This window comes from Muntiacus reevesi, chromosome 2 (genome assembly GCF_963930625.1).
Source record: "Muntiacus reevesi chromosome 2, mMunRee1.1, whole genome shotgun sequence".
In the NCBI taxonomy this organism is placed as follows: Eukaryota; Metazoa; Chordata; class Mammalia; order Artiodactyla; family Cervidae; genus Muntiacus; species Muntiacus reevesi.
The window spans coordinates 169,789,027-169,798,767 of NC_089250.1; the positions used below are offsets into that span (position 1 = coordinate 169,789,027).

General features: G+C 46.0%; 1 long non-coding RNA gene across 1 annotated transcript; it reads left to right on the top strand.

Annotated features, from left to right (window-relative positions):
- Positions 1 to 505: 505 nt before the first annotated feature.
- Positions 506 to 8,313, top strand: LOC136158371 (uncharacterized). The gene is made up of 3 exons (XR_010661336.1): positions 506 to 780; positions 7,954 to 8,106; positions 8,237 to 8,313. It is a non-coding gene; the product is annotated as an uncharacterized lncRNA (long non-coding RNA).
- Positions 8,314 to 9,741: the final 1,428 nt, after the last annotated feature.

Consider the following 9,741-nt stretch of genomic DNA (forward strand, 5'->3'; position numbering starts at 1 on the left):
ACCAGCTAGATTTACAGCAAGAAACCCAAGCGCACAGCTTTCTTAAGCAAGTAGGGGAAGAGCTTAACTGTAAATAACAGAGTGTTGGTTTTCATGACAGTTTATCAGATTTATGTTCTTAAAAAATTGAAATGAAAAGTAAATTAAATCAACAGAACAAGCACCAACTGATTTAAGCTGAGAACTTCTGCAACACTAAGTTTCACCAGGGTATGTTCAGAGGCTAGCATTTGGCCTTTGGTGTTGGGGACACAACTGAACCAGAGACTCCAAATTCGGGGACTTGGCAGGATGTTGATGGGAGAACTTGCCCCAGGCCTTGAAGCACGTTGTATTCCCAAAACTATGCCCCGAGGGAGTGCGGAGAGCAGCAAGAAGGGGACTTGAGTGTGGGAAAAGGGCAGAGGCCATCCCAGACTGAAGACAGAAGGCAGTGTGTTATGGTTCATCTGTCTGTAGGTGTCACAGGCAAGACATCGCAGAGCAGGAAAGATACAGGGGAAGGGAAGGCAAGAAGAATCAGATGGAGAAGACGGATTAGAAGGTTTATCCTGAACCTACCCCGGACAGGCAGAGATTCTCCCAGGGCTGCTGGCTATTCTGTGTCCACAAGTCAAAAGTGGATGGAGAAGTGGATGGCTGCCCACCCGATGTTTGATTCAACAACTCATTCAAAAGCAGGAAACCACTGGCCGAGGCTGCAGAAGCGAATAGCACCTTATTGATCGAAGCGCGGGGCAAGAGCCTGGAACCAGGCCAGGGCTTTACAAGGAAACTCATGTAAGTGACTACAGCGTTTGTGCTGAGGCTGTTAAAGGTCTATGCGAGGTTCGCTTCTCCTCGGGGGGACAGATTTTCCTTCTGAGAAAACTAAAGTCGGGAACCACGGAGGGGCCGATCAGTAGGTTTGGGGGAGTTACACATGTGTGACATGTGTGATGACATGGCTGTGCGCCAGCTGCCACACTTGGACCCGGAGTCAGGGTCTGAGGAAGGAGAACGGCGTGTCTATGAGACCGAGCGGGGACATGTACCCACGTTGTTTTCAATGGATGTCTTTTGAGTATGCATTATTTTTGGAGAAATATATATCCTTCAGGGGTTTGAAGAAATTGTGAGAGCAGCATTTAACTTTACTTTTTAAAATTTTTTTTTACTGAAGTATATTTGATTTTCAATACTGTGTTCATTTCTGCTCCACAGCAAAGTGACTCAATTATACACGTATGTAATCCTTTTTAATATTCTTTTCCATTATGCTTTATCTGAAAATATTGAATATAGCTCCTGTGCTATACAGTAAAACCTTGCATTGTTTATTTCTAACTTTTCTTAATAAACTGTGCCTATTTCTATAAAAATAGGAACACAGTTACACGTACACCTACACACACACACATGCATGTGTTTACACACATATGTTGCATGTATGTGTGCATGTGCTGTGAAAACGCTGCTCTCACAATCTCTTCAAACCCCTGAAGGATAAATATTTCTTCCAAAATAACGTGGAGTCAAAAGACCTCTGCGGAAAACAATGTGTGTCCTTGTGCCCCCTCGGCCTCATACACTCACTGCTCTCCTTACTCACACACATGCATGCATACACACACGTACACACACATGCATGCATACACAGGCACATACACACCTTCCGTTTCTGCTGAGCTGCTTCTGCATTCGCCTTCAGCTTCCTTCCTTCTGGCTGGATGACCCCGGGGGCTTTCTCCCGGCTCCAGACCCCACGGGCTGATGGCATCTCAGTGCTGCTGGGGCCCTGCACCTGCTGCCCCGAGTCGGTCCCCCCACGCCCTGCATCCCACGATGCTCTGGTCTAAACGTGGTACCAAGTCAGGGCCCAATGGGCACCCTGGGGGCAAGCATTCCCACTTGCTCTCCCCAAGTGTGTGGACAGCTGGCCACTGGTGCTCAGATTCCAGACACACAGCCCGTCTAAAGCGTGGACAGCCGCCCCAGTGACCGGGGGTGATATCTCTGACCTCACACTCCTTGCTGGAGACCCTGGATGGGGCAGAATTCTGCCCCTGAAGAGAGAGAAGGCCCGGGTTTTCTGCTTTAGGTCCTCGTGTCTGCTCCTGACCTCCCTGAAAACAGAGCATGGCTCAGTCCTTCCTGCCCGCACCCCCAAGTCCAAGTGTGTGCTCTCTGATGTTACTGAACATGCGTGTCCTTGGAGACAATGACATGCAGCCCACATCACGCCCATGATCACTCCCTCGGCCACGACTCACCCCCTGGAAGAAACTGCCTGGTGGGCCTGGGGACCGACCCCTCTGACTTTTCTTCCAGACTTGTCACCTCTTCACATACCCACATTGTTGGCACAGCTTTCCTCTGCAGTTGACTTTTTTCGTTAGATGATGTGTTCTGAGATTTCAGTAAAAGCTCCCAAATTGATGGGCAGGACTTCGGGTGGCTGATAAGAGAGATGACAACAGTCTTAAATGAGTCTTTTTCATCCGAGTTATTTCTACAAATATCCTTGTAAAACAAACCCATGCCTTTGACCGGACCAGCCACAATTCTTTCCAAATTTCTCGGAAACCAAAATGCACACAATTAAGTAGTGAACCCTATCTGAGGTTTAGGCGTGGGGCTTGCAAGCAGACACAGTGGCCTCATAGCTGACTACACCCAGGGCCTGCTGCCATGTGGACATCCATGCAGGGCTCCCCCTATGCGATCCAGACCCCAGGCACATGGGCCGGGGCCGGCAACCTCTGCCGGACCTTTGTACCCTTCTGGCACTGGGTGGGCCTGGGGTCCTCCACTCCCTTCGTCTGGTCCTGATATGTCAGCCCGGATGAAAGCTAAACAGATTCCTGATGAAATGAAAAATGGTGTCAGCACTCACACAGAGCTTAAATTCAGGCTTTTCAGGAAACGTTAAAGATGAATGAATAAAGGTATTCCCAGTAAATCTTGGGCACTTCATCGATCATACGGAAAGCTTTTAAAATGAACTTACAAATATCTTAAGATGAGAGGATAAAAACTGTACTAGTTCGAAACATCGTTTTTGAAACTTTAAAAGCTTATCACATTAGCCAAAAATACAACCCTCTGCCAGAGAGCCTTCGGTGGGTAGAACTGAGGGCAAGCGCTGCTGCTTCTTACTTTTCTGTACTTGGAGAGTTTTCTGTGAGAAGCCTGAATTTTCCTTGTAAGCAGAAAAAAAAATGAAAAGTAATTGCAAAGCTGCCTTAAATTATAAAATACTAATGAAGCTGAGACTCACACAACTTGGAAGAAAACTTTTAGCAATACTTAGGTGATGATACGGGCTTCCCAGGTGACGCTAGTGGTAAAGAACCCGCCGGCTAATTCAGGACGCACAGGAGATGGGGGTTCAGTCCCTGGGTCAGGAGGGTCCCCTGGAGCAGGACATGGCAGCCCACTCCAGTATTCTTGCCTTGAGAATCCCATGGACAGAGGAGCCTGGCAGACTACAGTTCACAGGGTCACAAAGAGTTGGACACGACTGAAGTGACTTAGCACACGCACACACACAGGTGACAACATATACCCAGAATATAGATTTCTAGGGAAAAAAATTATTTTACGTGCATACAAGTGGGTAAAGTTTAGGGAACGTATGCTTCTTTCTAAATATTACATTGCCATGAAGAAGCAATAGCAATCTCTCTACAAAGTGTGCTTCTTGAGTCATTTTAGTGTGTGATTGCTCCACACTTAAAACACTGACCGCAGTCACTGCGGGTGGCATTTCAAAGGCAGTCAGCTCACGCCTTGAACTTGTGAAAAGGTAGTTCTTTGTCTCTGTCCTCTGAGGAAGCGCGTGATGAGGAAAACCCAAGGCGTAATAAAGAAGGATGGTGAACCCAGTTTCATCTCATCAGTTAACTAGAGCGGATGCCAGAAATCCTGTTTGATACAGAAATAAAAAAGAATATGTACCTCAAAGTGCAGGCTGTCTTGTACACAACTGTGCCTTACAATGGCATGCTCTCATAGGAAAGGTGGTCAAGTGTTTCAGCAGAGGAAGACACGTCTTTTCTCAGCCCTGGCGGTCTGCGGCTGGGAGAACGCTGCTGAGACAAGATGGCCATGCTCCTGACTGATGCATCTCAGCTGAAATAGAGTTTTAGGTCCCCAGCGAGGTCTAAACAGCAACTTCAGCAATTCTCATACAATTCATGGGTAAGTCAATAGACTCCATGAAGACATCCAGTCTAGAGAGTTCATCATGACCACCTCAATATGCTCCAGTGGGGTTTGTTATTGTTCCCACAGAGTAGAAATGCCAGAAATGAAATGAACAAACCACAAGATTATGCCAATTTCCCAATCAGAAGAAAATAGTTCAGGTGTCACAGCTGATGCTGAGACGCCTGGACAGTCATCTCTCAGACATGGGTCTCCAGGGTCAGCAGATAAGGCCGTGTCCCTCCAGAACCCCATCACCTGGGCCCCGGGGCACCTGCTGGCTCATGCCCCTCCCTGGGACCCCACATTCAGGAGGAGTCAGTTCCCGAGCATATCGGAACCTGAGTCTAGAGCAGCTGGGGGTACAGGTGGGGGCCAGGGAGACTGGGAAGTAGAAATGACAGAGAAGGAGGCCCCCAGGTGGTCTGACCACACTTTGAGATGAAGAGTCTATAAGCCACTGGGTTCTTGAGAAAGCCTGGTGCTTATGGAAGAATTTTGGGGATTTTTTCCCTGTTTTGTTTGTTTCTCCTTTAAATCTTTCTTTGAAAAATAATCTTCTAGGGAGCCCATGGGTCAAATATGTCACAAGCTCTTTTCTGTAGATTGGTAGGGATTTGGCTCAAAGAGGCAGAATTGAAACTCATTCATTTTAAACCTGTATTCTCCTTACAAAGGACAGTCAAGTACCAACACCTAAGATCATTAGTACTGAGTAACTCTTGACTGTGTGATGACACCTGATAATGGGCAGTTAACACTTTGCTGGAATCCCGTTAATCTATGGTGATGGAAGTTATCTGTGGCCTGAGCCTGAGCAGGACAGGTTTACTGGCCAAGCAGAAGCAACTATGTGAGACCATTTGCCTTGCCTGCAATTCACACTTGTCACCACCACGGCCAACCACACTGGACATCCAGCCAAGGACTTCTCTTAAGGTCACCTTATTACTCAAAAGGCCGCTGGAGCGTCCAGAGGAAGGGAACATAGAAGATGCTGCAAATTCCTGGAAGAGCCAGGGGAGTAAGCTATTTATTTATTTGCAAATAAAAACTTTTTCAGTTCAGCAGCGAACTGGAAGCAGAGCAGAACCATTTAAAATAGCTCAGTCACACAAAGTCCTTCAAAAGGGAAGAGAGGGCCAGGCCACAGCACAGAAGCTAAACCCCAGCGAACGGGTACCACTGTCCAGATTAGGGATTTCCAGCACAAAAGGCTAGGCATGCTCCATCTCTAGAAGTTTAAATTCAAGTGGCACGATTTTGCAAAATTGAAAGAAAATCACGGGCCGTGCTCCCTGAGACACGAGCTTCCTGATGATGAGCAGGGTGCCTGTAGGAGGCTGAAGGGAAGGGCAGGGGAGGCAAGTCCATCACTCTCTCTGTGGAAAATGCCAGAAGCAGAGGGGAACCCATTCCACGTCAAGCAAAGAGCAAGTCATGGGAGACCAATTTGATTGCACTTCCCTGATAGAATTTCAAGAACCGCCAATGCTGAGTGCAATACACATCTTCCAGTAAAAGTTTAACAAAGCATTTGACAATAAGATCTATTAGACTGCAGAACAGACTTCCAGAAGAAGTTGTGGGAGTGATCTCTCCAGGGAACTTTCAAATAAAACCAGACAAGCCATTCGAGAATGCATGTTGCCGAGGACAATTTTCTTTTTAATTTTTTGGCTGTGTTGGATCTTCATTGCAGTTGCGGACAGCAGTGGCCACTCTCAGTTGCCGAGTGTGGGTTTCTCACTGCAGTGGCTTCTCTCGCAGCGGGGCACAGACTCCACGCATGTGGGCTCAGTGGTTGTGGCTCTTGGGCTTAGCTGTTCCGAGGCATGTGGGATTCACCAGATTGGGGATCAAACCCATGTTCCCTGCATTGGCAGGCCGATTCTTAACCCCTGCGCCACCAGCGAAGTCTGACCATTTTTTTTTCACCTAGTTCCTTGATTTAACTGGACCACTTAATATTTTGGGGGTGAAAATGTGATAAGCAGTCCTCTAAAGGAAAGAGTGATCAGAAATACGGGTTTGTTGAATACTTTTCAGCTTTTATCCCTTGCTTAGACATAGGAAAGTGGGCTCTTCTCAGATGGCCCCACTTCCCAGAGATAATGAGAGTGAAGAACCACCAGCCATGCCCACAGAGAGATTTCACCAACACCAGCCAAGGCCCCAGGCCTCTCCACCAGCTACCAAGCGATTTGGCCATGGGACCGCATGCATTACACCCTCCACCCGCTGCTTCACGGCCAACCCGACAGGAACGTTAGCATCTCTGGATGCTCTCCACGTGAAAATAAATAACTGTCACCATACCTTGACAATTCACACACAACAGGCGCACAATGTTGTCTGAAGCCCCTTAAGTACCCCTGTGTCCAGTATGACAAAATATATAACAATGCATCATTTTCTACCATCTTTTCCCTTAACTAGCCATACAAATATTTAAAAGTCAGGACACTCCAACACTGTGTTTGTCTAGGATATAAATACTAATTGCTTCCCTAGTTGCGCCCTACTACTTTTGAGGAGGAAAAAAATGATTTTTTTTAAACCTTGCTACAAAATATATGCAGAATTTGTTTTCCAATGAACGCCTAATAAGGCTACCTCTTAAGTCGAGATATGTAAAAAATTGCCCTTTTCACAGCTGATAAAATACAAATTAATCCTTAGAGGATTTAATATGTGCCTATTTATTACTTTCAAATCTGAATGTACCGTGGCAATTAATATGGCTTCCATTAGCCTGTGAGGAAATCAGTAACTTTGCCTTTGAAACTAGAAATAAATGCAATGTTGACCCTGTTTTAAATGCCTCCTACCTGTGTGTGCACACGAGCCCGTGTTTGCTTTCAAATGTGCTACTCGAGGTGCGGTTTGATGCCCTTCAGAAGATCACGATTGCCACAGCGCCTCTGTAGTTATAGCATTGCTTCCAGAATCAATTTGAGTTCCAAAAGCTTTAAATTGCAGTGTCTTCAGGGTATGAAATAATGTTGTTTGTATGCAACTGCAAGTTCAGTTTATTATGAGAAATGAAAACATTTTAAAAATTAAAGAAACATTTTTCTTTGTGTTCACAGTTCATTGTGTTAGTTTAACCCCCACACTTAACCTCCACAGTTCATTTTATAAACTCTCCTTTCGTTTGTTTTTGCATGCATGCAGACTTAACCCTTGATTATCCAGCTCTTTTCTCGAATACCAGTAAATGAAGTTTTTGAGAGGAAATGTGCCTTTCTCCCATTTCCTGGAAGTGTGTATTTGGTGGGATGCAGAATTATGCAATTACATTTGCAGAAATTTGAGTGTTCCGTACATCTTAACCCACCTTTCTTAGAAAGCCACTCAGGTCTATTTTTAACCTTCGTTTATATAGCATATTTCAATTTTCTCAATTATATTCAAAACATCTGAGGCCATAACAACTTACAACCTAAGCCAGATTGAAGTTGAAATCTGTGTCATAATTTTATCCAATCACATTTCTCTACTGAGCATTTTTCAAAATGAGCTCCACATTTTTTTTTCACCTTGCCCTCAAAATTTTAGTCTATAATTAGAAGAGTCATTTCATTTTCTTCTTCAAAAAGAAGTCCTTCTAATCATCACAGTGCTTATTCTTTAAGTATCTGGCAATCAGGCAGCTTTGACTTACATTGTTTAAGGGGAGGATGTCTGTTTGATATTCTGCTTTTGTGTATTCATCAGCAAAAGTCTATAGAATTTCCTGTAATGGTCTTGGTTTATTTACAGTTTGGCAGTCGTATTTGTTTAGGCTAAAAGGACGCCTCTGCGGAGTTAAGGCAAGCAGCCCTCTTTGCTCTGAGAATTATGTCACCTCTTCTGTCCCATTTCAGCCCATGGAGCTCTCTGACAGACAGCATGAACAAATCTGCATAAGGAAAAGTAAGTGACAGCTGGGGTCAGACTCTCTCTGTTTAATGACACTGCCAGTTACACATTTTGAATTGTTTAAATATGAGTCTACCGCTTCCACAATCATCATTTCACTGGTTCCCCTTTTCATACCCAACAGCCAGGAAACTGACACGCAATTACACAGTTGCTGATGGTATCGCCGGCGCCGATAATTAAACCCGCCACCCGAGGACTGCGATCGCTAGTCTACAGCTGGGATGTCGTCAGGAGGCAGCAGCTCCTGCAGCTTTTAACGCCGGCTCCATACAGGTGGACCTCTGGTCCGCGCTGGAGAACCGGCCGGCCTCCACACATCATTTGCAACATCGCACACAAATGAAGAAAATCTATTAGCAATCCAATAAGTGGAATACAAACGCGATGACCCAAGGGTTAAACTGTCTGCTTGGACTCAGGAGTTGGATCTATTAGATATTGTTCTTTCTCCCCTCCTCGCTGCTGTATTTACCGAAAAGATCACCAAATGGTCTCCTACATCTGAGAACAGCCTCCAGTTTTCACCTGTGAGGTTGGAGCAGATGCGAAGACCATATAGCTAGGCTTGAATCTGTGGCTGGATCCGAATAAGGAAATAGGGGAGACTCTGGGAGGTGGGGGAAGGGAGCCTCCCAGGTGGCTCAATGGTAGAGAATCCGCCCGCCAGTGCAGGAGACGTTGGTTCGGTCTCTGTGTCAGGAAGACCCCCTGGACAGGGAAATGGCAACCCACTCTGGTATTCCTGCCTGGAGAATCCCACGGAGAGAGCCTGGCAGGGGTCACAAAACAGTTGGACATGACTTAACAACTGAACAACTGGAAAAAAAATATAAACCCTTACAAGTTATTAGCTAAAAGTAGATTTAATATCTTGGGAGGCACGAGATTGAGACAGAAAGAGACTGGGTGGGGTGGGCAGGACTTCCAACTCCCGGGAGCTTAAGTGTAATTCACACACTTCTGCCCAAGAACGTGGTCCTGCGGATGGCATAGCGTCTGGTGACTTCTGACATCCCAGTTCCTCCTCCACCCCTGCAAGGACACGTGAAAGGGGCAGAGGTGTGAAGAGTTGCTAAAATAATCTAAATAGGGCAGACAGGGTATGCAAAAGAGACAGGAACCATCAGGAGAAGACACAGGCTGTGGGTTTATGAATGCTAAACGTTAAAATATTAGAAAAAATAACTGGAAAAGTTAAAGCTGCCACAGACAAGTGATAATCCAAATTTTAATAGGCCCCGACAGCATGACAGAGGCAGCTTTGCCTAGAATGAACTATATTTATTCAATTCAAAAAATGAGCAATTTATTCATTGTACTAAGCCCCAACCTTATCATCACATGGGTCTATGTGTCTTTCGTGGACTGCCTGCCTTTCAAAATAACCTCCCAGCACAGCTGCCCTGGGAAAATGAAGACGAGACGGCTCCCTGTTCCCTGAGCCGGGCTCCAGAGGAAGAGTCACACGGCAGAAGGGAACCGACTCGTGTGGGTTTTCCTCCCACCCTCTGCAGGCTGACCTGCCGCCCTGATTTGCTGGACTGAGAGGGCTCAAGGACTTAGGACACTCATGCAAACACCAGAAAGTCCCGGTCAACTGCCCCCTCTACTCCGTAACGTTAAAGA